This window comes from Girardinichthys multiradiatus, chromosome 15 (assembly GCF_021462225.1).
Source record: "Girardinichthys multiradiatus isolate DD_20200921_A chromosome 15, DD_fGirMul_XY1, whole genome shotgun sequence".
In the NCBI taxonomy this organism is placed as follows: Eukaryota; Metazoa; Chordata; class Actinopteri; order Cyprinodontiformes; family Goodeidae; genus Girardinichthys; species Girardinichthys multiradiatus.
This window is the reverse complement of record NC_061808.1, coordinates 7,299,848-7,327,818: the sequence shown is the minus strand read 5'-3', so window position 1 is coordinate 7,327,818 and position 27,971 is coordinate 7,299,848. Positions and strand designations below refer to the sequence as shown.

Sequence of the window (27,971 nt, the reverse complement as noted above, 5' to 3'; positions counted from 1 at the left end):
GCTCAATAAGCCAGTGCATCAGCAGGCCACATGTAATTGCTGTTTTATATTGGGTTAGTCTATTTAGGCTGTTACATTTGCTGCTTTTTCTCTGCTGCTGCCACCTGATTCACACCCAGCATTCAGCTCTAAGCTTCTTTTTTATTTTATCATAGTACCATATCAGGTCGCAGTCATTATATCACGTCTTTTTAGTATTAATAATTTCCCAAACATGTGACAAAGCTTTGTAAAGCTTTCTAAAGGATAAAATAGTTTGTCACTGGAATGAATGATTTAAGCATTTTCCATCTGCTACCTCTGCTGTTAAAGGCGTTATTATGTGTTAAACAACCACTTTAGAGCGGTACAAGACATAAACTGAGGTGTCTAATGTACTAAAAACAGACATACATTTGACAAATAAATGCGAGATTTGACACTCTCACGATGATTATTGTCATAAAGTTCTAGGGAAAGAAGCAAGACTTAGTAAGATGCATATTGGTCTTAAAACAATGTTTTTGTGCAAATAGAACATGTACAAGTTGGCTCTCTTGTTGCATGTGTCACTAAGCAACTTTAATTTATACACATAAGATCCCAGGGTTCTCAAGGATGTGTGTTACCTGGTCAGCATGCTATGATATAAATAAAATCTGATAAAGGCTGATAAATATAGTTACTGCTGGCCTAACAGCTAAGGGAAATAAGACACAAAAGTGATAAACACTTTAATACAACAATATTTAAAGAAAAAAACACATCAATACCATAAAACTAAAGCTCAGAACGTTGTTTGCAGTGTGAATATCAGTGTAAGTGTGCTTTCATCAAAGTCCATCTGTGATAAAACGAGAAACAGCAGTTCATATATTAAGGTTACATAGTTTCTATTATTACTAGCACGTTTTATCACTTAAAATATATAACTAAAGGAAATACGACAAACCAATATAAGCTTACTTTGAATCCAGCATCGAGCAAAAATGACTGCAGCAACCTGCAGCCATTATTTCAAAGTAAAAGCCCCTCAGAACCCCTCTCTTCATCATCCCTTAAGCCTGGACTAAGATCTTTGAAGCCATTCATACAGTGCAAGCAAGCAGGTGGAGAAGAAGTATGGTTTGTAATACTGGGTCCTGGAATATTCTGATAAAGCCTTCCCGTTAACTACACATGTAATTATAACAATAAGAAAAGCCTATTCAGCTTGTAGCAATGCTAGCGCTAAGATTAAAAAAAGAAAATAAGTTTTAGCTAAAGTGCAACCAACTTTGTTTAAGTGTTAGTTCTGCTGTACTGCCCTACCCTAATGCTGTCCGAGTCTCCTTTCTGCTGCCTATGTGGGGCTGCAAAAGATTTTTTAATAAAGAGGACAAAGAATCACTTACCTACCTCATAGAAGACAAACTCTCCACCAAAAATGATGAACAGGCTTTAATGTGACACAAATACACTCACTTTATTAGGTACACCTTGCTAGTCCCGGTTTGGACCCCCTTTTGCCTTCAGAACCGCCTTAATCCTTCGTGGCATAGATTCAACAAGGTACTGGAAACATTCCTAAGAGAGTTTGGTCCATATTGACATGATAGCATCACACAGATGCTGTAGGTTTGTCAGCTCCACATCCATGATGTGAATCTCCCGTTCCACCACATCCCAAAGTTGCTCTAGAGCCATTTATGAGTACAAGAAAATATTCCCCGCACCATTACACCACCACCACCAGCCTGAACCATTGATACAAGCCAGGATGGATCCATATTTTCATGTTGTTGACGCCTAATTCTGACCCTACCATCCGAATGTCGTGGCAGAAATCGAGACTCATCAGACCAGGCAACGTTTTTCCAATCCTCTATTGTCCAATTTTGGTGAGCCTGTGCGAATTGTAGCCTCAGTTTCCTGTTCTTAGCTGACAGGAGTGGCACCCGGTGTGGTCTTCTGCTGCTGTAGCCCATCCGCCTCAAGGTTCAATGTGTTGTGCGTTCAGAGATTCTCTTCTGCATGCCTTGGTTGTAACGAGTGGTTATTTGAGTTACTGTTGCCTTTCTATCAGCTCGAACCAGTCTGGCTATTCTCCTCTGACCTCTGGCATCAACAAAACATTTGCGCCAACAGAACTGCCGCTCACTGGATATTTTCTCTTTTTCGGACCATTCTCTGTAAACCCTAGAGATGGTAGTGCATGAAAATCCCAGTAGATCAGCAGTTTCTGAAATACTCCTGCCTGTCTAGTACCAACAACCATGCCACGTTCAAAGTCACATAAATCACCTTTCTTCCCCATTCTGATGCTCAGTTTGAACTGCAGCAGATCGTCTTGACCATGTCTACATGCCTAAATGGATTGAGTTTCTGCCATGTTATTGGCTGATTAGAAACTTGCATTAACGAGCAGTTGGACAGTTGTACCTAATTAAGTGGCCGGTGGGTGTATTTCTTTTGGATACATGATTACAGTAAACTTGTTGCTAACAACAGCACTTACCCATAGTTATGTGAAAGCCTGTGTTAAGGAACATGCTACATTTTCAAATGATACATCATAAATGATGCTAATGATGCTTGTGGGGTGGATCAGAGATGGACAAGAAGCTGAGTACAGGAAGGTGGTGGACCGCTTTGTGGCATGGTGTGGAAACAATCCTCTCATCTTGAACGTGACTAAAACAAAGGAGATGATTGTAGATTTTAAGAGAAACAGGAATAAGTCAAAAACTATTTCCATCATGGGATAAGATGTGGAGGTGGTGGAGGAGTATAAATACCTCGGTGTTCACCTGGACAACAGACTAGAGTGGAGATGCAACTGTGAAGCCATCTACAAGAAGGGACAGAGCAGACTGTGCTTCTTTAGGAAGCTTAGGTCCTGGTGTTTGCAGCAAGATGCTGCATATCTTCTAAAGGTCTGTTGTGGAAAGTGTGATCTCTTCTGCCTTCATCTGCTGGGGAAGCGGCATCAGAGCCAGGGACTTAAAAAAGCTCAACAAGCTAATAAAGAAGTCTGGCTCTGTTCTGGGGACTCCTCTGGAACCTCTGGAGATCATTGTGCAAAGACGGATTCTTCATAAAATGAAGAACATTATGGAGAACCCTGAGCATCCTCTTCATGAGACTGTCCTACAACAACAGAGTGTCTTCAGTCAGAGGCTTCTTCAGATCTGCTGTAAGACGGAGCGCTACAGGAGATCCTTCCTGCCCACAGCCATCAGCATCTACAACGTCTCTTTGAAGAAACACTCATGATGAGCTACAACAACATTTAATTTTCCTTTGGCATTAATATAGTATTTTTGAATTTGAATTGAATTGAATTGAATTGAAAATGCATAGAAAAAAGTATGCCAAGTACCATTACAAGACTTACGTCCAAGAAAGACAGATCTCAAAATTGTTAGTAGTGAACTCTGTTCGTGGTCCTGGACACAGCTTCTGAACTAGTTCATTAGAAACTACAGAAAAATAATTACAGGTTCCTGAACTCCATAAAAAACATATATATATAACACCAGCTAAACAAGTGACTGAGTTGAACATGTGCAATAGAACAATGAACTGTTTATCAACTGTATTGGAACTTTGTGTTAAATACAAACTGTTTGTGCTTCTGCATGTGGCATCTTGAAGCCCTTATATAGATGGAGAACTGTGAAAACTGTGACTTTCTCTAAACTTGGACTTCATTACCTAAAGGACTGACTCCCATATTGCTAAACCTGAAAATAAATGTAAAATATTGACAACATTCTCTACACCCTGCTTTGCACTTGAAGATGTAAGACTTGGATGCAGTTGTTTGGTCAGGGAAACCTATTTGATGAAGGTCACTCTTGAGCTAAACTGAAGGCTGCATGAAGTTTAGAGGTCTGTAGCTACTGACTCTGCAGAAAGTTGACCATCTCTGTATACTCCGTGCCTCCGATCTTGCTCTGTGATGTTACATGGAATACCATTTTGTGGCTGAGTTACTGTTTTCCTAATGGCTTCCGTATTGTTATAACACCAGTAACTGTTGAATGTGGTATATTACATATGGAAATTTTAATACTGCACTGTAAAATTGCCTCCTGTCACGATACCACGCTGGAATTAACTGAGCTCTGGATAGCGGCCCACTCTTTCACAAATGGTTGTAGGACAGTCTGTATTCTTGTGTGGTGGAGTTTATACACCTTTGGCCATTAAGGTGATTTAAACACCTCCCTAACCTTCTTGGCATTCCCCTAATCTTGAGCTCGTTCCAGAGATTCTCTATGGAATAGAGATTGGGATTCTGGCATTACCTCTCCAAAACATTAATCCTCTTCCATTAATCCTTCTTCCACCCAGAAGAAACATGTTGGTAAAGTTCAAAATACCCCCTAAATAAAAATCTGCCAAGTCCATGAATATATTTATGCATATCTGTACATAGCACTGACTTGATGAAGATTAAAGTGGCACTGGATTGGGACTCAGTATTGGCCAATGCCTAATCTTAAATAACTCATCACACCAATGGGGCTGAGAAAGTTTGAATCAGAACATCTGTAATATAAATCCAGTTTTATTTTTTTGTGCTCACAAAAACATTCAGGTTAATATCAGATGTTCTTTTATAATAAACACTGAACTGTAAAATAGGTTCATATGTTTCAGTAAAATGTAACAGTTTCTTAGGGGTAAACAAGGATGCTGAGCTAAATTCCTAAGGCTTGGTAATGAAGATAGTTTGTGGCTACAATTAAAAATTGATTTCCCAAAGCATAGCGGTCACACTCCCTTTAATAAACCACATCTACGTTTAGGACAACTGTGCTACAATTTTAATTTTAATTTTGTTCATTTCTTTTATTTCACTTTATTTCCTTTTGCATTTGTTAGCATTTTAGAGATTCTAGCCTCTTTCACAAAATAATTCGTCATATACCTGCAAAGATGGGTTGCTTGGCTTGTCATAAGTTAAGCACCAATTAAGCCAGTGTGTGATATTTCTATGGGTGGGTGTCAGAAAGGTGCCAGAAAATCCTCTTATTTTTAAAATTTTAACAACTCATACCAGAATAGTCTGGCTGCTGGCCACTGTTCCATGAAGCAGACCCCTTGTCAGTTTTATTCCTTCTAGTGTATTGGCTAAATAAACCATCCATAACAAAAGTCCAGTGATCTTTTCTCTTAAGCAGTTATGGTGTCTGTCTTTTTTTTTCTCTTGTTTTTTGTGTTTGGCCTTGGTCATGGCTATTTTGATGTCATTGCTGTATTTTTAACATATTTCACCAATAAATAAGTCAAAATATTCACTTCTCTGACAGACTTCTCTTGCTGTCTCTGATTTCTGGAGTAGCACTGGAGTTTTCCTTTTTATCTTTAGATTCTTTCCGCATTTGGGACAAAGCATAAATATTTTCCATTTCATGTTTCTTAAAACTGCTCTATAATAAGCAGTTGCAGCTGAGCCTGAGAAAACTGCAAATACATACATCCCTGCAGCCTAAAATATAATTCCACATTGGGTTATGTGACTATATTTAGCATTTTAAAGCTGTATCTCTATTTCTAGGGTTTAAACAGTTTAGGATAAAGTTATTCCTTCTTTCTTCCACATGTATAGTCAATACACAAACACTTAAACCCATTTAAATGCAGCCCTCTGTTCAGCACACTGACCCCGCCATCCAGACTGGTCTTTCATTCCCCGCTCTCCCTCTGTGATGAAAAGCGACAGGTACGCAGACAGTATGGATAGATCGGAGGAGGCATGGTGAAGATGGCAGAGCTGTGATGTGAGCCTCTTTCAGCAGCAGTACAGTCTTTGCTGACAGCCCACCATCCTCCTGCAAACCCTCCGCCCCCACCCCCGCCATGCCTTCATCCACCTCTGCCACTTCCTGTCTGCCTCTCCTGTTTTTCCCTTCATCTCATTCCCCTCATCTATTCTGATGTGCCAAAGGAAGCAGGAGGAGCTGTTGCAGCTGTTGTGTATGCTGTGAATCATCTTTAGTCAGATGAGCCAATAAGCTCAGGGAGCTCCACACCTATTTAATAATGTTGAAATGTATATCTTTAAAGTAATATTAGCATAACCAAATATGATCCCAGATAAAGATGCATACAGTTGTGTGAAAAAAGAACTCTGAAAACTTCACATCTATTTTCTTCATGGAAAGGAAAGTGAAGAGTGTCTTTAAAACGCAGGAGGGAAGTCAGCTTACTTTGTAATGAAATGCTTAACAACGTATCATATGTAATTTGATCTCTTACTAAGGTAGGCTGCCACCGATTTGTTTGGACATTTTGGAAAATGCTGTGGCCACATGCTCACCAGCCAGTTTTTTGTGCACTTTGTTAGTGCTGGGATAGACCCCCTTTTGCCTTCAGAGGATTAGGGCTAGATCTAGTAGGTTAGATGTAGGGTTAGATCCTAATTCTATACCCATAATAGATTTAACATCATTTCAGAAACATTCCTAATAGGTAGACCAAAGCATGTCAAGAAAATATTTCCCATACCATTAAACCACCACCACCATTCTGAATCAAGACTCATCAGACCAGGAAAGGTTAACGAATTTGTACTGCGATTTTTAGTGAGACTGTCCAAAGTGCAGCCTAAGCTAAGTGGCAACAGCTGTCATCTTCTGCTACTGTAGCCCCTCTGCTTTAAGATTCAATGCGTTGTGTGTTTAGAGACACACCTTGGTTGTAAGTCTGTCAGTTCTTCTTTGACCTTTAACATTTAAAAGGAATTTCCATTTACACACCTCTCCTTTCTGAATATTTTATCCATTTTGACCATTTCTGTAAACCTAAGATGGGACTCTCAGAAGAATCTCAGTTTCTAAAACATTAAGACCAACATGTCTGGCACCAACTCTGTCACATTAATAGTCACTCAAATCACCTTTCTTTTCCTTTCTGATGACCAATTTGCATTTTAGAAAGTCATCTTCACCAGGTCTACATGCCTAAATGCATTGAGATGCTAGCTTTTGAGCAGGTAAGCCAGTATTTATGTTGTCAAGCAACTCAAGAGGTGCACTTAAAGTGGCTGGTGACTGGATACCGCATATGGGCCTCTGCAACAAAACATACCTGAATGCCACTGAAATGTCACAGCAAGTGTGATCTATTTCACGATTAGTTTAGTTAATAATCATTTGAATACTCGGGGGGTGTTCAGAGTGTGCATTGAGCAGACAAAAACAAACTGACAAAATTGTCTGGTTGATTTGGTAACTTGGCTCTTTTAGTTTTTTTGTCCTGTTGTCTATTTGGACTTTTCTGAAAGGCCTGCACTGAATTTTTTGACAATGTGTGCCATTGCGATGCTGCAATACATAGGAGAGGCACAGGAAAAATCAAGCAGTGTATACTTTTAAGTCAGTGAGATTGACATAGTGTAAAATCTTCATATGATACTAGAAAGCTTGCATTTTGGTTTGATGACCTTATTTTGAAACATCTCTATGATACAGTTTAAGCAACCCTAGGCTGTAAAACATTAGGCTAGCAGCACCTTCCCCTTTTATTTTCACTTTCCTTTTTCTTGGTACACTTGATCATAATGCATTTGTTATGTGGCTTGCAGAGATCCCACAGGAAAAAAAAATCTTTGCTTGCATGTGCACCGTTAGAATTTATTGTAATTTGTGCTACGGTAATGATTGATTACAAAGAGTTGTGCTCAAAATGTGCTCCTAGAGTTTACATTACTGTTAGTCATCACAGTCAGAGCTTACAGGGTCTATTTGAGGAAATTTACCCAAGTTATCAGTAACGGAAGAGCACTTAGGACTGCTGCCCTGACTTTCTCAGAAGGGGATGAGTCTGTCAGTTTCCGTCAAAACGGAAAACAGTCATGACTCATAGTAAGCAGGGTTTGTGTTCAAAGCAGCTAATGTTTTCTTTGTAAATTTGTTGGGAGTCATTCATTCTTCATTGGAGAAGCAAAATAAATGCTGTTTGGTTGTTATTGTTAGTATTTTATTATGAACTTTGCAGTAGACAAGGTGTAAAACTTTTATATTTGTACAGATCTTGATTTAGTCATGGGAGAGTCAGGCTACTGCCTGGTCTTCATCAGCTCCAAAAATACTGGTTAAGGTCTATACCAGCATTGCATAAACTTTTCATACCAATTACCACCTAAAGAAGTTCAGAGTTATCCAAGTACTACTATAAGCATTACAGCCAGGCAAGAAGACTTGAACTTTAAAGTGTTGTGCCATAGCATGGCATATTTGAATGAAGTGTACCGTTTAAAATGTGTTTTATATACATGTTTCATGCATTCATTGTTAAGAAGGGCACCACAGACAAACTGCAGACTCAGTTCCTCCTTTGCCCCAAAAGAATACAATTTAAAATAGCTTGAATACAATATTCTTGCTTTTTGGCACCATTTATTACTAGCTGTCCTGATAAATACCTCATTGGTGATGTTTAAATATCGACAAGCACTTGTGCCAGGTTCATAATCACCTATTTCAGTTTCCATAAGGGCTTGAAACAATTTCCCACTGCCCTTTTCTGCCAGGACCCTAATGGGCTTCAACTCCCCAGTCTTCTTTGGCTATCACTGAACAAAAGAGTAAGTTGGGTTGGCTTGCAAAATTACTTATCTAACCTATAAAAGGTATGAGAGCCAAGGGTCTAGGTTGCTGTGGTTGCCACTTCAATATAACAACGTCTCTGAACCACTGTTTCATATTAAGAGCCCGGCTAATCCAATCATTTCAAATGAGATGATATCCTGTATAATTTGATTTGAAAATATTGCGCCGGACACAAGAAGGGTCCTTGGAAGTCTTCTTTGTCAAAACACATACGACTAAAATATAATTTGTTACACCTGCAATTTGTGGGAAAAACTCAACATAAACATGTTGATTGGACCTGTTGGTTGCTTCGGACACTGATCTTAACTTTAGCTTGCAGACAGGAAGCTCTTAAAAACCACTTATCTCAGCCACTCACGGATCCAGTTTAAAACAATATACTATCTGTTCCTTTATGACACATGGGATTTGAAATGCACATTCACTGTTGAGTAATCCATATGCATGTACATAACATAAGGGACATAACCATAACCCAAAAGACCATCCAACTCTGTTCATTGATTATGATTACTGCTGCTTTCACTTCAACCTCCTTGAATAAAGCATTCATAAGACAGTTTAAGATATGAATTCATTATTTAAGCGCTTGTATCCTCACTCATTTTTTTTTACGGATTAGAGTGCTTTGTATTCTGATCACTTTCTAAATGGAAGAATACAAGCATGCTTGGAGGCCATGTTAAAACAACGACTTTTCTGGGTTTTTTTCTTTTACCGTTTTTGCACTGAAACTGTATGGTTTTGTCTTACAAAATCTTTTGCAGAACGATCTACCAGAAAACCTGTAAAGGCCGTATTCATTTAGTGAAAATCCCAAAAAACAAGAACTGAATAAAAACCATATCTTGTTGAATCAGTGAAAACATCTGTCAGCTATCCTTATAAGCACCCAAATACCTCCTGAGTCACACTGGTGAAAATATTATGACCAGGCAGTTTATTGGAGGTGTTTGATGGAATCCAATTGATATTTATTTACTTATATACATTTATGCATAAATAATTTCTGTGTGCTAACATGATATTTTAGTTTTTGCCAGAATCGGGTATATTTCTGCCTCTCCACTGAAAACACACTGATTAATGAGCAGACACTGTGGTCCTGCAGGGCTATAATTCATGTAATTCATAATTTATTAAATGGATTTTTGCAGGGGCTTTGTTTATGTATATTGGGCTGATGCTTGCTCTTTGCTAATGTTCAGTTTTCATGGCTGATAATGTCTTGCTGAGAATGCTGCCAGTGTGTGGACTCTGGACAGCCCTCCTTTGTCCTTATCTCACTTGGAAAGCCAATCAAAAACTTCAAGAAGGAATAGCCGTGTTAGCTTATTGGGTCACAGGTTTTCATTTTACTGCTTGTTCTGTCTTTCCAACAGTACCGTTTATAGGCTTCAGCAGCTGAGGAAAGGATCACGGGGTGGGGTGGGTGGGAGGACAAATGGAAGGAAGCAAAGGGAGCGTCCAGCTGGAGCTTGAACCTGCAAACAGATCTTTGTGAGATCCTAATTGCAGAATAAGTTTAATTGTGGATTGCTACAAGATTAATTTGCTGCTGTTAAGCTGAGTTTCAATTGGAATTATCAGTTTTGAACAAATTAATGCTTAAGCTTGATTTATTGCATTAATAATGGGAGCAGTATGAACCCTTTGGCACCTATGTAATTTGTTATCCACTGAATTTTCTTACGGATAAAATGAATTAATTTGTTTTTTTCCTCCAGCTGTCTTATAATGAAACTAACAAAGAAAAGCTAATACCACTGTAGTTAAATATACCTGTAATAGTATGAAATTGCTGTGATTATGAGAGTAAAGTCAAACAAGAAAGAAAAAACAAAGTTTAAGTTATTGTACTTCTTGTAGAATTTCCAAGAAGGAGAACAATGTGATGCGTTTAGATAATGAGTTATATATTTGAGATATATCAAACCGTTTAATAGAAGAATGACTCTCCAGGACCTTAGCTTTAAATAAAATTGTTTACGGTCCAACAAACAGCGTCAAGATATGGCCAAGGGGTAATTTGTGCATTAATACCAGAGTCCAAGTCAAGGAGGAGATGTGAGTTGAATGCAAAGAATTTTATTTACATATTAGCATTAAGTACATGTAGAAAGCGTTAAATGTATAGTAGCAAAACATGACTCAGAACTTGTGAAAAGCTATAATGTAAAGTGATGAGGCACTAGCAGAAGTAAAGGACTGTTGATATTTAGTTAAAATGTTTTAAGTGAAGTGATTTGTTTTGCCAATAAAATGTAAAAACTCAAATGCTTGTTTTTGGAACTGAAATGTAAATAAAAAAAACTTTCTTTTTTTTTTACTGTGTTCTATATTTCATATTTATTAAAAAAAAAAACATTTAGTTGTTTTATTTTGTTTTTACCTATTTTATTAATTATTTTCCCTTTTTTATTTTTTTCAAGGGCAGAATAGAGATTTGGGCAGTTTTATGAGGTGCAAAGGCCCTGAGTGGTCAAGACACTGCTTCACAAATCCCTGATTGAGTTGAGAACACATAGGATGCCTACGAATCAATTAGGAATCGTTTGTGATGCCTAAGAATGAACTAGGAATTTGTTGAGAATTAACTGAGATGTTTTGGATTCGGGAGTTTAGCTCAAATATTGCCGGCTCAAAACTTTTGCCATGAAATTCAGATGGCTCAAGAATTGCAAGACCTGATTAACATAAAATATGAATCAGTAATGAATTCAGGAACTTATTAAAATTTGACTAAAAATCCTAAAATCTGGCTTGTTCATGTGTCTTCTAAAGTAGGGGGTTGTAGGATTTCATTGTCACCATGAGTGGTGCTGGTGATTTTGGTCCCAACTCCCTTTTGATTGTTACAAGCTCTTCCTTATTTAGTTGTGGGCTGATCCCTCAACCTTATTAAGAACCTCACTCTGTGGCGCATGGATGAAATCTATATGTTAAAACACACAAATGAGTATGAAAGCATGGAAAACACAATAAAAATACATCTTAAAGCTGGACTAAAATATGATTGACATTATTATATTTTTAAAAGTTTTGGTATTTGAAATTCAAATTGTATATTTCTTTTGTCACAGCAAAAACAATCAGTATTGAGGGAAGCAAGATGGGCTTGCCTGGGATATCGCTTACTTCTGAACGGCCACTGCATGGAGGTGAAGCTTTTGAGTAAACGTGAGTGACTGACTGGTCTGTGTCACATATGCAGATAAGCAGTATGTGGAGGCCAGAATTAAATTAAATTCAAATACTCTACATAGCAAAGACAAACTGATTTTGGTGAAATAATGACAGTGATATGTACAGTAATATTTAAAGTGGCAATCATTTCATAACATTTTTACCTCCTTCTAAAAAACCCAAAAATGTAAGAAGACATTGCTTTGAACTTGTGATACTTTTGTTTGATCAGCAGTGTTTAATGAGTTAAACAAATAATGACAAAGGTGTTCCTAAACCAAGTATATTATCCTCATGCTAAACCATGGCTATTGATCCATATGCATCTTTTTTATTCTGCTGGAAAACATGATCTCGTGGCGTGCATTAACCTGACATAATGTTCCCTTTTCACATTTTTTGTAAAGTTTGTCTCAAAACTGTCAGTTTCTTTAACTGCAGAAGTTCTAAATTTAATTCAGATAATCTTTCTTATTTAAGTTAATTTCTGTTGTAAACTCTTACAGGATTTTTCATTTACTAATACACATTTTGAATCTGATAAATGATTACCGACTTTTACTCAAAATTGATCTTAAATGGAAAGGAAAACAAATATGATCAAATTAAAACCAAATTAAGATGCAGCTGATGAACAGAGAGTGAAATGAAGAGTTGACACCGAGTACTGAGTGATAAATGAAGTACAATACAAGGAACAGAGTTAATTCCATTACAGCTACCGACATGTACTCGAGATTGTGGGGACATTGGTGGTTGCTTGCATGTCGTGCAGGCCGGGATGTATCTATTTTCTTCCACCCGTGTGCTTTTCACTTGACTGAACTGCAGACAGTCCTGTTTGCACATCAAGATCAGAGAAGACACTAAAACTCCTTCATGAAAAATGGAGTGCTTCTCGACGCTGGTCCACAGGCTGGTCTTTAATTTATTTACTAATCTTTGAGGATCTTGTGAATTAATCACACATACTTTACATAGAGAGCATTGGAAGGAACAGATAATCAAAGTTTGTGGGGTCTCCTTTTCTCATATCTGTTCTTGTTTGTTAACATGGTTAGTCTGGCTTTCACCAAACTAAACTAGAAGAGAATTAATTGAATAACTCAGTGAACTGAACTGCTGCAGTTATGTATTAAATAGAACGTAGAACAACTGTAGTAACAATGTTTGGCTGTTTTTGTCATAAATTTAACTCTTAACCTTCTGGAGGCTAATAAAATACTGTTAAAACATGCCAACAAAATAAACTGCACCACTTACATTCACTTTGAAATTAAGTAATTATTGGTTGTGATTTTCTGTTTCTAAAAGTCTTTTGCTGATATTATTTAAAACAGCAAAAAGATCTTGAGTCATTTAGTGTATTGGTACTTAGAGAAGGTTTTCTTGTAGGCATATGAATCAATAGATTTAAGCATGTTGAAATACTAATTTGCTAACATCTTTTTGGCATTTGATATAATGTCTATCCTCAATTTCAGTCTAAACTAACATTTAGCAGTTTGGGCGCGGCGCGTGGCCTAGCACTAGAGACCAATATTACGGAGGCTTCAGTCCTCAACGCAGCTGTCCTGGGTTCGAGTCCTGGCCCTGGCGACCTGTGCTCCATGTCTTCAACCCACTCTCCACCAATGGCGGAGTGGGATGTTTCTTTGGGAGCTTAAGGCTGGACCCGACCCGCAGGCAGCATCTCCCATCGGCTCATTCATTCACGGTGGAAGGCAGAGCAGAAAAGTAAGTTATGTAAACATAACGCTCTGCTCCCTCTGCCCCCTCCCTTCCCTGAGGACATCTGTGGACCTGCTCAGAACTTTGTGGCCGGTTGATGAACATTCCAACGTACCATCAAGGACAATGGCCTCTGGGACAGTGCTTCATGGACTTACTTGCACGCAATCACTCGCACACACACACATGCTCAAGATAAACATATGCACCCCCTCACACCACCTTCATCGTTCCCGGCATGATGTTGTTTTGTCAACTTGTTGCTTTTTGTGCTGAGGTTTTTTGCAAACTGTATCCTGCTAAGGATAAAGTGTGAAATACGATTTTTTCCCTCTACTTACCTAATGTGGCCTCTTTTCTCATCTAGCAAGGGCAGCGCCTGTGAGTGGGCAGCAAAGCCTCAGTGACCCGTCCCCCCTTGTCTTGTGTCATGATGTATGTTTGGATGGGTTGTACTGGAATTCTAATTTCCCCTCGGGGATCAATAAAGTATCTTTGAATTGAATTGAATTGAATTGAATTGAAGAGATCAGACTAACACAATCTAACGTTTTTCTGGTTGGTAGTGGTCACGTACTAAGTGTAAGCAAACCTGTCATGAAAGATGACAGGTCTTGTCTCCCCAGTTTATTACTTTCTTCATAACTCTTGCTTACTTTGGTCCCTGCTAGCATTCAGATATTATGCTATGTTGTTATGCGGTGAGCAAAGATGTGTGTTTCACAACAATGGATGAATGCGTTTAGTGATAGAATGTGATGATGTGGTGCCACTGGGTTTTATTACGTATTTGACTAGATGAGCATTGATTTGTGACAAAAGTGCAATGATTGTGAGATCTCTGCTGGCTGGTTCTGGCACTTCATTGTTCTCAGCTGCAACTCATCCAGCTAATGAGCTCATGGCTTTTTAAGACAGCTGCTGACACAGTCTGTTGCTGGAACATAGTCTCTGTTATGTGGACTTCTGTCAGCCTGCCTGATCGCTTGTTGTCCTGCCTTCCTGTCGATCTGCCCATCTGTCTGCCTGCCTGTCGCCATATGGAACTCTTCTTCAGGAAATCTGCACTGTAAATATTTCCACCGCCAGAACACTCTCTCTCTGCTCGGATCCTTGGGGCTTCCTCATCCTCTGGCTTCTAACAACTCTAATCAAGGTCTACCTAAGTTGGAACAATAAAACCTCATTTCAATCTTATTCTGTACATCGAATCTGTGTCATCTTCTGATTTGGTTATATTTCGACAACCTGAGTAAATTAATGATAGTATGTTCCAGCCAGCAGACATGTCGAAAAACAAATCAGATGAAGATGAACAGACCTCCTGGAGGGAACGCCTCCAATCCACTGAGACCATGCTTCAACAGTTGCTACAACAACAAAGGACGACAGATGCCCATCTCACGGAACTTGGTGGTATGGTACATGCCTTAAGTGAAATATTAACCAAACTCTCACCCGCTCCTTCCAATCCTCCAGTTCGTTCTGAGAATCCTCAGCCACCCACAACCCACTCATCCGGAATCCGAGAACCTGATTTCCGTCCGTCTGAACTTTTTGATGGCAACCCTAATAATTTTGGTGGGTTTTCTCTCCAATGTGAGTTGGCTTTTAGTCGTTCCCCCTCTCTGTTTCCGACTGCTGCTTCCAAGATCACTTTTATTGTTACCTCCCTAAAAGGATCTGCTTTACGCTGGGCGCACGCTTTTCTCACAACTAACCCTATTGAGTCTCTGAGTTATGCTGTTTTTTTCAGTCACTTCAAGGAAGTCTTTGATCAACCACTCCAACAGGAGACAGCTGCTAAGAAGTTACTTACCCTCAAACAGGGAAAGAGGGCATTGGCGGAGTTCGCCATCGACTTCCGGGTGGCAGCACAGGAGGTGGGTTGGGATGAAGCGGCACTCAAGGGTATTTTTGTGAATTCCCTTACAGATCAGATAAAGGACCAGTTGGTTTTAAGAGATCAACCTGCGAGACTGGATGATTTAATCAAACTGTTAATCCGTATTGACAACCGCCTAAGAGAGAGACAAGCAGAGAGGAATCATAAGTCAGAGTGGCAGCACTTTATGGCACCTCGGACCGCTTACCTTGATACACCCACTTCCTCTTCGGAGGGATCTGTGGAACCTGAGCCTATGCAGATTGGTCACACTCGTCTCTCTCCTGAAGAGCGACAACGTCGTTTTGGGGCTGGTCTTTGTTTGTATTGTGGACAAGGTGGACATTATGTTGCAAGATGCCCTAAGAAGGGAAAAAGAGGGGGCTCGTCAATAGGTCAGGGGACTTTGATGAGCATGTCCCATTTTTCCCCTATATCTCGTCTGTGTTTTCCAGTCACTATTATTATTGGCCAAGAAAAGTGTCCAGTGGATGCTTTTATTGATTCTGGTGCAGAACAGAATCTTATTTCCTTGGATCTAGTTGACAAACTTAAGATACCTTCTCAGTCTCTCAACCACCCCCTTTCTGTTTCGGGCATTACTGGTCAAACCATATCTCAGGTGAAGTTTAAAGTGCCCCACCTTCACATCATTACCTCAGGTAACCACCATGAATGGGGTGAGTTCTTTGTTGTCTCCTCTATCTCCCCACAATTGGTTCTAGGATTTCCGTGGTTGCAGAGACATAATCCCGCAATTAATTGGGTGGAGGGCAGAGTAGAGAAGTGGAGTGATTACTGTCTCCAGAATTGTCTAAAGACTGCTGTCTCTCACTCTAGCAAACAAATTGAACCACCTGAGCCTGTTGATCTGTCTAAGATTCCTCCTGAATACCACAATCTTGCATCTGTTTTTAGTAAACAGGGGGCTCTTTCTTTACCCATGCATCGCCCCTATGACTGTGCTATTGATCTCCTTCCAGGTGCTCCGTTACCATCCAGCAGACTATACAATCTCTCTGGACCGGAGAGAAGAGTCATGAAGGAGTACATTGAGGATTCCTTAGCATCCGGGATCATTCGGCCATCTACCTCCCCCGTTGGCGCCGGCTTCTTCTTTGTGGGGAAGAAAGATGGCACGTTAAGACCCTGCATTGATTATAGGGGGTTGAATCAAATCACAATCAAAAATAAGTACCCCTTACCACTCATTGATTCTATACATGACCAATTACACACTGCCAAGATTTTTACCAAGCTCGACCTGCGCAATGCGTATCATCTGGTTCGGATCCGAGAGGGTGACGAGTGGAAGACAGCTTTCAAGACTCCCCTGGGACATTTTGAATATTTGGTGATGCCTTTTGGATTGACTAACGCACCCGCTGTTTTTCAGGCTCTTATAAATGATATTCTCCGTGATTTCCTCAACCTCTTTGTGTTTGTTTATCTGGATGATATTTTGATTTTCTCTCAGAACATTGATCAGCATCACCAGCATGTCAGGACCATACTCCAGAGGCTTTATGAAAACCAACTCTTTGTAAAAGCCGAAAAATGTGAATTCGGTGTTTCTTCTGTGACCTTCTTGGGTTTTATTTTTGAAGCAGGCAGGTACAGAACGGATCCTGAGAAGACCAAGGCAGTGGCAGAGTGGCCTACTCCAACGGATCGCAGGCAGCTCCAAAGGTTCTTAGGTTTTGCAAATTTTTATAGAAGGTTCATAAAGAACTACAGTCAGGTCACTGTGCCTCTCACTCAACTTACCTCCTCTCTGAAGACATTCCATTGGTCCCCTGAGGCAGAGAAAGCTTTTTGCAAATTGAAAACTTTATTTTCTTCTGCACCCATTCTGACTCATCCTGATCCTAGTGCGCAATTCGTTGTGGAGGTTGATGCTTCTGACATTGGAGTAGGGGCCATCTTGTCTCAACGTTCTCCTATAGACAACAAGGTGCATCCTTGTGCTTATTTTTCTCGTCGTTTGTCGTCAGCAGAGCAGAATTACGATGTGGGAAATCGAGAGCTTCTGGCTATCAAGTTGGCGCTTGAGGAGTGGCGGCATTGGTTAGAGGGGGCGGAAGTCCCTTTTCTCATTTGGACTGACCATAAAAACCTCTCTTACATCCAAAATGCCAAGAGACTTAACTCCAGACAAGCCCGTTGGTCCCTGTTTTTTGCTCGTTTTAATTTTTCTATCTCTTACAGACCCGGCTCCAAGAACATCAAGCCCGACGCTCTCTCTCGCCAATTTTCTCATTCTGAGCAATCCAAGACTGAAGCTTCCATCTTACCGGAATCCTGCATTGTGGGCGCCCTCACCTGGGCCATTGAAAAGGACATCAGGGAGGCACAACAATCTGAACCAGACCCAGGTACTGGTCCTGTAGGCAAACTGTTCGTTCCGAACTCTGTCATCAATAAAGTTCTGGATTGGGTTCATAATAATAAACTTACCTGTCATCCGGGGATTAATCGTATGATCACTTTTACCAAGAGGTATTTCTGGTGGCCCACTATGAATCCCGACATTAGAGAGTTTGTCGCAGCTTGTTCCACATGTGCCCGTAACAAGAACTCAAATCAACCTCCTGCCGGTCTTCTTCAACCTCTGTCTACCCCTAGTCGCCCATGGTCCCACATCTCTATTGACTTCGTCACTGGTCTCCCGCCATCTGACGGAAACACAGTCATCTTTACTGTTGTTGATAGATTCTCTAAGACTGTTCATTTTATTCCCTTAACTAAGCTTCCGTCTGCATTGGAGACTGCTCAACTTCTGGTTCTTCATGTCTTCCGTATTCATGGCATGCCCTTGGATATTGTCTCTGACCGAGGCCCGCAGTTCATTTCACAAGTCTGGAAGGAGTTCTGTAGGGCTATTGGTGCTACCGTAAGCCTTTCATCTGGTTACCACCCTCAGTCTAATGGGCAGACTGAGAGATGCAATCAGGAACTGGAAGTAGCATTGAGATGTGTGATTAATGACAACCCTTCTTCCTGGTGTAGACATCTCACTTGGATAGAATATGCCCATAATATTCATACTTCCTCTGCTACTGGTTTATCTCCCTTTGAGATTTCTCTGGGCTATCTACCTCCATTATTCCCCAGTATTGAATCTGACACTGTTGTCCCCTCTGTTCAGCATTATATCTCTAGGTGTCGTAAGATCTGGCGTCAGACCAGGAGGACACTTCTACGCACTTTGGAACAGAATAAAAGGTTTGCTGACCGTCACCGTTCCACCGCACCGGTCTACTGCATTGATCAGAAGGTCTGGCTCTCCACCAAGAATATTAAATTAAAGGATACTACTCGAAAGTTGGCCCCCCGTTTCATCGGTCCTTTTGTCATAGAAAGGATCATCAACCCTTCTGCGGTGAGACTCAAGTTGCCAGCTTCTATGCACATTCATCCTACCTTTCATGTTTCACAGATCAAGCCAGTCTCGGAAAGTCCCCTGAATCCACCCACCAAGCTCCCTCCCCCTGTTCGTCTCATTGATGACCATCCAGCTTACACGGTCAATCGTATCCTGGATGTTCGACGTAGGGGGCGTGGTTTTCAGTACCTTGTGGATTGGGCTGGATATGGACCTGAAGAAAGAACCTGGGTACCTCGTTCTCTTATCCTGGACCCTGATCTCATTACATCTTTTTACAGACGTCATCCAGAGAAACGTTCGGGATTGCCTGGAGGCAATCGTTGAGGGGAGGGTACTGTGAGATCTCTGCTGGCTGGTTCTGGCACTTCATTGTTCTCAGCTGCAACTCATCCAGCTAATGAGCTCATGGCTTTTTAAGACAGCTGCTGACACAGTCTGTTGCTGGAACATAGTCTCTGTTATGTGGACTTCTGTCAGCCTGCCTGATCGCTTGTTGTCCTGCCTTCCTGTCGATCTGCCCATCTGTCTGCCTGCCTGTCGCCATATGGAACTCTTCTTCAGGAAATCTGCACTGTAAATATTTCCACCGCCAGAACACTCTCTCTCTGCTCGGATCCTTGGGGCTTCCTCATCCTCTGGCTTCTAACAACTCTAATCAAGGTCTACCTAAGTTGGAACAATAAAACCTCATTTCAATCTTATTCTGTACATCGAATCTGTGTCATCTTCTGATTTGGTTATATTTCGACAACCTGAGTAAATTAATGATAATGATGGGCTAAACCTGATAAATATCCTTAATACTGAAACCACAAAGGGGGTAATTTTTACCCCCTCTGATTTTCAAATGCTTGTATCTCTGTTTAATAAAACCCCTGCTTCTCTCACTTCTTCCACCTTTTCTAAAATGCATCCAGACTGTTGTGTATAACTAGTTTTAATGTAGTTATACACAATGTCTTGTTTTTTGTATCTCTGGGTCCCGCAACTATGGTAATAAACTTTTGCATAAGCCATGCAGACACAGACCTACTCCTTACCTATATCCTCTCAGACAACTAATTATTTCCTTAACAGGACTGAGTTGTCAATAATGATGAAATGTGCAATAAATCTTAATACATAGTTGTCATACAGGATCCGATTCTGTACTTTGAGTAAAATGGGTGACACCAAGACTGAATTCTAACATTAGTGGTTGTCCTTTTCATCATTCAAATGAGAATATATATACTCTTGGTATATACTATCACATTATTAAAGAACAGCTGCTTACTTTCAAAAATAACAAACAAATAAAGGCAACTAGTACTATCAACAAGATATTAACAAACAGCCTGCAGGAGACTTACCAAAAGGAATAATGTTAAATAAGCACTCCAAGGAATTTCATGCTCTTTACACTCTCTACTGCAGTGTTACTTAACCCTGGTCCTTAAGGTACACAGATTTTAGATCTTTCCCGACTTTAACGCACTTGATTCAGATGATTGCAGTTCAGTAAAATCCTGTTAATCACCCATGAATTAAAATCAGGCATGCTTGAACCAGGGAAACATCTAAAACATGCAGGACAGTGTGCCTTGAGAACCAGGGTTGAAAAACAACACTCTAAACAGTTGCTAACCATAAGAGGTAACGACGTCCCAAAGTTGATAATCATCTCCTTATTGTTTAGTTTGCACCAGGTTTTGTCCTGGCACCAGGCCTCTAGTTGTTTTACTTTGTTGAAATTTAATGATCAGGTTTTCTTTATGTTTGGATGCGTTGTCATGTGTTAACACTGTTAAAAGCAATGGACTGAGCACACAACCTTGAGGGGTCCCACAGCTCAGAGCCTTTCAATAATGAATGCAACCACTACAGAATATATCAGTCTGCTGTTTGACTTCTTTTCTTTACTGTACCTTATGTGGTCCAGAATAACTTGTAAAGCTTTATGAAATCATAATATATTCCTGGTATAGTGATAATAGAAACATTTTGTACTTTAGTAGGAAGCTGTTCATACAGTTAAAGATGACAACATCCTTATGTTCTGCAATTTTTTAAAACATAACATATCTTCTACCCATCAAAAAGCTCTAAATCCCAACAAAGATTGGAGTTAGACGTCCGAAGTTAAATAATCTATCAACCTAAGAGCAACCAAACCCTTGTCAGGTTGTGAATCACTTTTCTAGCAGCTTGGTGAAACTTCATGCTTTCTATTGCAGTTTAACTTCTAAGTCCAAAGCGAAACAAATGTTGGCAAGAAAGATCTCGTCTTGTTTATTTCCCTCTGCCTTGTGTAGAATACTGTCACCTCCCTACTCCGGTGCTATAAAGGTTGTAGCTCACATCCTGTTTTCATGCTGCTCATTGTATCTTTCTGTTCCTAGCTACACACTGATAAAAACTATAATTTGTACTGAAGAAAAACAGGGCACAGTCTGTCTTTATTGCCATGTTGTGACAGTCTCGTAGGTCTGAAACCATGTCTTCTTTTCGGCCCTGTGTTTATACCCCCCCACCTTAAAGCTCCTGTCTGCATGCCCATGTGTTTGTCTGCACTCACTCCGCTCTCTCTATCGCTTCCTCTCTCTCTGGGTTTCTAAAAGCGACTTTGAACATTTTAACAGCCTTATAAAGCTGACGGGATCACCAGAGAAAATGTCCTTCTGCACGAGAGTGGATGCTGAAGTGACGTTGAAATGACCTGACATTTATGGGGTCACCAGAGACTGAGATGACAGCTGGAGGAGAATGTCTGAACACAGGAAAAAAAAAAAGTTGAATCAGCCTGTGGAAAACAACATGGAGGTGCCAGTCAGCTGACTAAGGAGCCATTCTTTTAAAGTCCTGTTCATTTCATTGCGTGGGATGTGGTATTTAATTTGTTTCATGCAACTGAGATGTAGGAAAACATTGAAAGAATCAAATGATGGCAGAAGCATCTGCACCATTCAGAATACAGATTACAGGCATTGAAACTAGACAATCAAGAGAGCTGACATGAAGCTCCAAAAACAGTCCATCAATGCAAGAAATGCATGGTATAAATGGGTCAACAGAACCTATGTCATACTAGTTAGGCTAAACTGTTTCTCCGTAATAGATTCTTATACAAAATGTTCAAAAGAAACAGGCACCTTTTTTAACAAGTATGGTATATCTCCATATTGCAAAAATATTATAGTTCAAACTATATCTAGCATTGAGTGTGAATTCCATGCCAACCGAACTTAAAGTAGAAACCAGATATATACATACACTGTAAAAAAAGACATTTTTCTCACTCATATGAAACTAAAATTGAATTGAATGATCGTTGTTAAATCTGAATGTAAAAGGGAAAATGTTTGTAAGCATGAGAGCACTGTGCGACTGTAAATCATGGGGTATTATCTTGTGGGTGTTTACATGGAGAACTGGTCTATTACACAAATGGCCTGCACTTTTATAGAGCTTTATCAAGTTCCCAGAAATCCCAAAGCATTTTACACTGCAATCAGTCATTCGCCCATTTATACAAGTCCTGTAAGCTACATTGCAGCCACAGCTGCCCTGGGGCAGACTGACAGAAGCAAGGTTGTCATACAACTGGCGGTACCGGGACCTTTGACCACCATCAGCAGTCAAGTCGGGTGAAGTCTTGCCCATGGACACAATAACTGAGACACACAGAGTGGGGTTTGAACCGGCAACCCACCGGTTACAGGACAGACTCCTACATTATGTGGTATGAAGCAACATCACAAGACATCAGCAAGGAAGGTTAAGCTTAGGCAAAAAAGGGTCTTGCAAATGGACAATGAACCTAATCATAAAAGTAAATGTTTCAGCCGTCACAAATCTCTGATCTCAACACCATAGAAACTGTCAGGACAGAGCAAGAAAGTTGTGTGCGAGCAAGACGGCCAACAAACCCGAATCAGTTACATCAGTTCTGTCAGGAGTAGCAAATTTCCAGCAAACTATTGTGAGCAGCTTGCAGATGGAAACCCCAAAACTCTGACCCAAGTCTTATAGTTTAAAAGGCAGTTTTATGAAATACTGAGGAAATGTATGTAAACTTCTAAATTTGGCTAAACTAAAAACAAAAGCTTTAGATTCTTTCATTATTCTGCCATATAGAAAGAAGAAATTATTTTGTTAACCTAACTGGTCTAAAGCAGGAGACGTTTAGTGTGATTAAATGTCACAGAGTGACGGGAAAACGTTTTTTTTTTATTATACGGTGAATCTAAATATCTGGTTTCAACTCTATGGTGTACCAGGCATGTATCCTGAAAGCTAAGAGGTCAGGTCAAAACGACCTATTTTAACTGACTCTAGATGAAGGCAAACAGGATGATCACCCTCTGCTGAAGGAAAATGAGTGTACCTTCATTAAATATGTGGATAAGACGCATCCTGCACTCTGCTGGAAAGGCTGACCCAAATAACAAGAACACAAGAAAAATTGATGGATTTTCTTAACCACCAAAAAGCATAATGAAACTTTATTTCTCTGTTTTCTTTCATTTTTTTTCAGATTGTTAATAAAAGGCAATGTTCTCCATTTCATAACATTCCTAGAAGAAAATATTTAATTTGGATTTGTTGGTCAGACAATAATCCCAAAAAAAGAACTTAAAGTTTAGCATTTGCTATGTTCACTTTCCCCATATTCTGTCATTTATTTAATTTTCTAATCTGGATGTGGTTTCATTGTAAAATAGGGAATTTATTGTAAAAGTAAGTCATTATAATGACCAAAACATGCAATTAACAAGTTTCAGCAGAAAATCCTAGCAGAAAACCTTCTATTGAATTTATTTAATCATTTTCAGATAGAATAATAACTGTAGAAGGCAGAAGGTAACAACTATATCACTGATAAAAATATCAGTTTCTTGCTTCATAATTTGGCCTCTTTTTATCCTTATATAGTAATCTCAGCCCAGTGTGTCTGATGTTTTTGTTCTTGGTTTTGTTTCTATTTTTTTATTTCTTAACAGATTGAACAAAATATTTCTATCAGAAATTGTGAATTTCTTAAATGAAATGATTATTAAAATGTCCCTCATTGGTCAGAAGAAGCTGTTTGCTGTTCAGCATCTGCACAGTCAGCCATCATTCCTTCTTTTTGCTTTTTGTTTGAGTGACTGAGCATGAGAGGAAATGCATGACCAGTCAAGCATCCCGTGCCTGTTTGGTGTGCATACCTGTGTGTGTTCAGTTTCTGTATTTATCAGTGTGAATGAGGAGAAAAGGATGAACTGCAAGCTAAGTGAGAGCAGTGGGAAGTGAAAAGCTTACAAATTGTAGGAAGTTTATTTTATTATTTTGCTCCAGGCCAGAAGAATTAATGATGCCTTTTAAAACAACAAAGTGTTAACAGAAAATGGAGTCCCAGTGGGAACGGATCAGAGTCTACATTCAGCCTGATTCTTTGGATTCTGTGTTTGAAGTTGGCCTCTGGCTATCCTCAGCAGCTCCTCGGGGTTTTCCCAAAGAATGAAAGCTATCTCTGTTTCCTTCTACCTAAATGCCTTCAGAATCACAGATAGTGCCTCGGGTACCAAACTAACTGTCTGTTCGTATTTGTCTGGAAACAGAAGGGTAAAAAATGTCAGAGTTTCTAGGAAAATGATGCTGCAACCCAATGAAAGTAATGACAGGCTTCATTCACAATACAAGCCAAAAATAATTACAAGCCGCTTCTGATCATAGTAATTATATCTTCTCTTTCTTTGCTTTTAGTGTCACACCAACATCATTTGGAGTAAAGTGCCACCATTTTCTCTGTTTAATAGCAAAGGATGATGACATCTATTCAGAAGCTTTGGTGATTCCAAACTTTTGGAAAAACTATTTTTGTCATTCCTTAGAGCTGTGCTTATCAAAGTTTCTGCAAACACGCAGACACACAACAAAACCCTGTGCTATAAATGGCACAATGCTTAAACATAAAGGCTTTGGCATTTTTAAGTCAGCAGTCAATGTATCATTTTTAGCATACATTCCATAGTTATGTAGAGGTCAAAGAAAAGTCCACAGTGATTTCAATCCTGTAAGACTCACAATGAGAAGACACATTGGTGGCGATTAGAAAAGTTTATTTACAGATATTTATTTCTTTGGTGCTTGGACCCCGGAGGAAGACACGAATGCTGAGAATGACGTGAGCTTGAATGAACAATTTATGATTAGAATTAGATATGTCTTCCACCCTGGGATCTGACTGGTGATGGAGTGGAGGCCTGAGGAGGAGTAAATCAGGAGGAGCTGGGAAGCTAGATGGTGGAGATGGGGAGGAGGAGGGTCGCAGCTCAGCTGGAAGAGCGAGGACGTCCGTGAGTGAAGATCTTTAAAGTGGAGCCTTGGATGGCTGAAAAGGAATGTAGACTCGATGCTGATTGGCTGGAGCGGGGATGCGTGGTGAAATTATTGGACAGAGCAGAGGAGGGAGTGAGTCTTCCATATTGAATTTCCGTCAAAACTCCATTTTTATGGTTATTTTTACATTTCATTTTTCTGCTTCTTTATTATTGAAACAGGAAGGTAAGAGGTGAGGTTTTCTCAAACCAGATATATTCAATTGATCTTAGGTCATACTTGTTTAGCAGAGAGTTTATTTTTAAAAATATAAAGTAATTGCTTTTTTAGAGTTCATATTAATGTTCAGTAAGTAATATGATAATACTTGAAGTGTGGTTGTCTTTAAAAATGTGAATAATCTTGAAATGTGCAAGAAAAAGGTTTTTTATAAACTACAATGCTTTGAATTTGTGTCAAAAGTGATTATTACTATAAGCAACATAGCAGTGCAGGCAGTAAAATGAGACTTTCTCATTCCTTTGTTTAAATTCCCTTCTAAAATGGACCAATGCCATTCCTTTTTCTTTTGAATTCCTATAAATTTCTCACTCCGCTGAGGAAAAGAGCTTGGTGAAAGATAATAAAAATAATGTTTTTTTAACACAAACTAGAATATACCTCTTGTCTACAAATGTGTGCATTCTAGTATTGGGAACATCGTGAGCAAAAATGGATGTGTTAGTTATATTATTATTATACACTAAAACAACCTGAAAAAAGGAAATGCAGATATCCAAATATATGTAGATTATAATGAGGTATTGCATTTAGCACTTATTTTGCCATTATCTTCTAGAAAGCATGTGAGTTTAAGACCAAAGTGAAGTCTTTAACACTTGAAAATCCTATTGCTTTTCAGATTTACACAAAAGAAATGGAAACTAAGGAAAAAAAAAATGAAACAAAGATAACCCAGTCCAAAAGCCCAGCTTTGAATTGATCAAATCTACCCAAGCAGAAATCCAAACTGTTTAAGGAGACTCGAAAGAGTTCAAGCATACAAAGCTAATTTAACTCTGCTCCTTTTCAGAAAAAAAATAAAAATAACCATGCTGGCATCTGTTCACATGAGTCTGAGCATAAGGAGACATGATCAGAGATTTCATGGGTTCTATGCTACATTCTTACTGGTTGATTTTAGGCTCTAATATTTTAGTGATTTAATTCTAAAGCAGACTAAGCAAGAGCAAATAAAGTGACAGTTTGAGGTTGCTGTGCAGTGACACGATTATGTGTTAAACAGCTGAGCATGCAAACAAACATCTGCAGTCTTGTCTCCATGCGCCACATGTGAACCTCAATGTGCTAATTTACAAGAAATAACTTTCACAAAAAGTTTTTAAGGTTTATTTTTAAACTTGTATGGGTAACATCAGCTCAAAATAGCAGATTAGTCAGTCAAGTGTGCTTCCTTTATACTCTCATATTCTAATGTAATGCAAAAACATTTTATCCATGTCACTGTTCTGTTAGGGATTATTCTTTACTTCAGCAGTAAACATCATTTTGTGTATTTGGAGTTTAAAAATTTAGCTTTTTTTGTAAAGATACATTTAGATAAACTGTTATTGTTTTGTTTTATTTAAATCCTGATCGGTGGATACTTTTTGAATGTTTCTCCTAAATAGTTGCTGCAGATGTTTTGTTCTTCTGAGACTTTTAAAGACCCGCATTTACTCCTTGGCCTTAGAATGGAGCTTGATATCTGAACTATTTGTGTTTATATATATTTTTTCTTTTTAAACTGATTTATTTTCTGCTGTTTTTTCTTTTTAACTTCTATCAATTGTTTTGTTCCTGCTGTGCACGTTGGTACAACTTGTTTGTTGTAAAGTGCTATTTAAATAAAGTTGACATTGGCATGGTTCCACTTTTTGTTTTTATTCTTTTTTTTAACCAAATTCTACAAACTTGTTTTGTACCCTGCTGCTGCTTATTTGGTTAAATGACCCAGTTTCCCCAGTTGGATTGTTCAAATTGTTGTCCATATGATGTCTGAAGCAATATGTGGGTTTTACAGCTTTTTAATCAATTTAGGAGCAATCTGTGGCTTCCTGGTGGCTCTGTAACATTGAGGTACACTGCTGTAAAAAAGTATCTGCTTCCTGACAAATTGTTGTCTGTTTATATCAGACAAAGATAACCTGAGCAAACACAAAATGCTTTTTTCAAATAATATCATGTGTGAATTCTGGGAGAGAGCACATTGTGGTTTTTTTTGGTCAGCAGATAATTGCATGATAGAACTCTTATATTGATGGCCTTTTTTATCAGTTGCTTCTTAATTGTGGAATCATGAACACTGATCTTTAGCTGAGGTAAGTAAGGCCTTTGCAGCTTTAGATGTTGGGCTGAATTCTTTTGTGACCTTCTGGATGGATTGATGCACTCTTGTAGTAATTGTTGTACCAACTACTCCTGGGAACATTCATCACACAATTTCTCTTGGTTCAGTGTGGGCTACTGGAGTCCTAAAGCCTTTGGAATAGATTTCAGTGACATTGTTTCTCATCCGTTCTTGAATTTCTTTAGATTGTGGCATGACGAGTTGCTATTTGGGACTTCCTTTGCCTACTTCATGTTGTCATAAAGGTTCTATTTAGTGGATTTCTTTGGGTTCTGCAGATCAGGTAGTCATCGATACTAAGTAACATCTGTTATGGCGACTTATGGTACTTTTTTACATTACATTTTGCATAGGACATGCTTTCCAGCTTAGACTAAGCCAGTGGGATGATCTCTTACACCTCACATCAGTTCAGATTTTTGCAGTGTGAGTGGGTAGGAGGGTGAGTGGCTGTGTATATGTGTGTTTCCTCACAGTCTTGTCCACCTGGAATCAATCTTTCCT

At 39.3% G+C, this 27,971-nt stretch overlaps 1 protein-coding gene across 2 annotated transcripts in view; it reads left to right on the top strand.

Moving 5' to 3' along the window:
• Positions 1 to 27,971, top strand: part of LOC124881887 (exostosin-1) — a 381,563-nt gene that overhangs the window by 76,086 nt on the left and 277,506 nt on the right. The gene's annotated exons all lie outside the window — the stretch shown is intronic.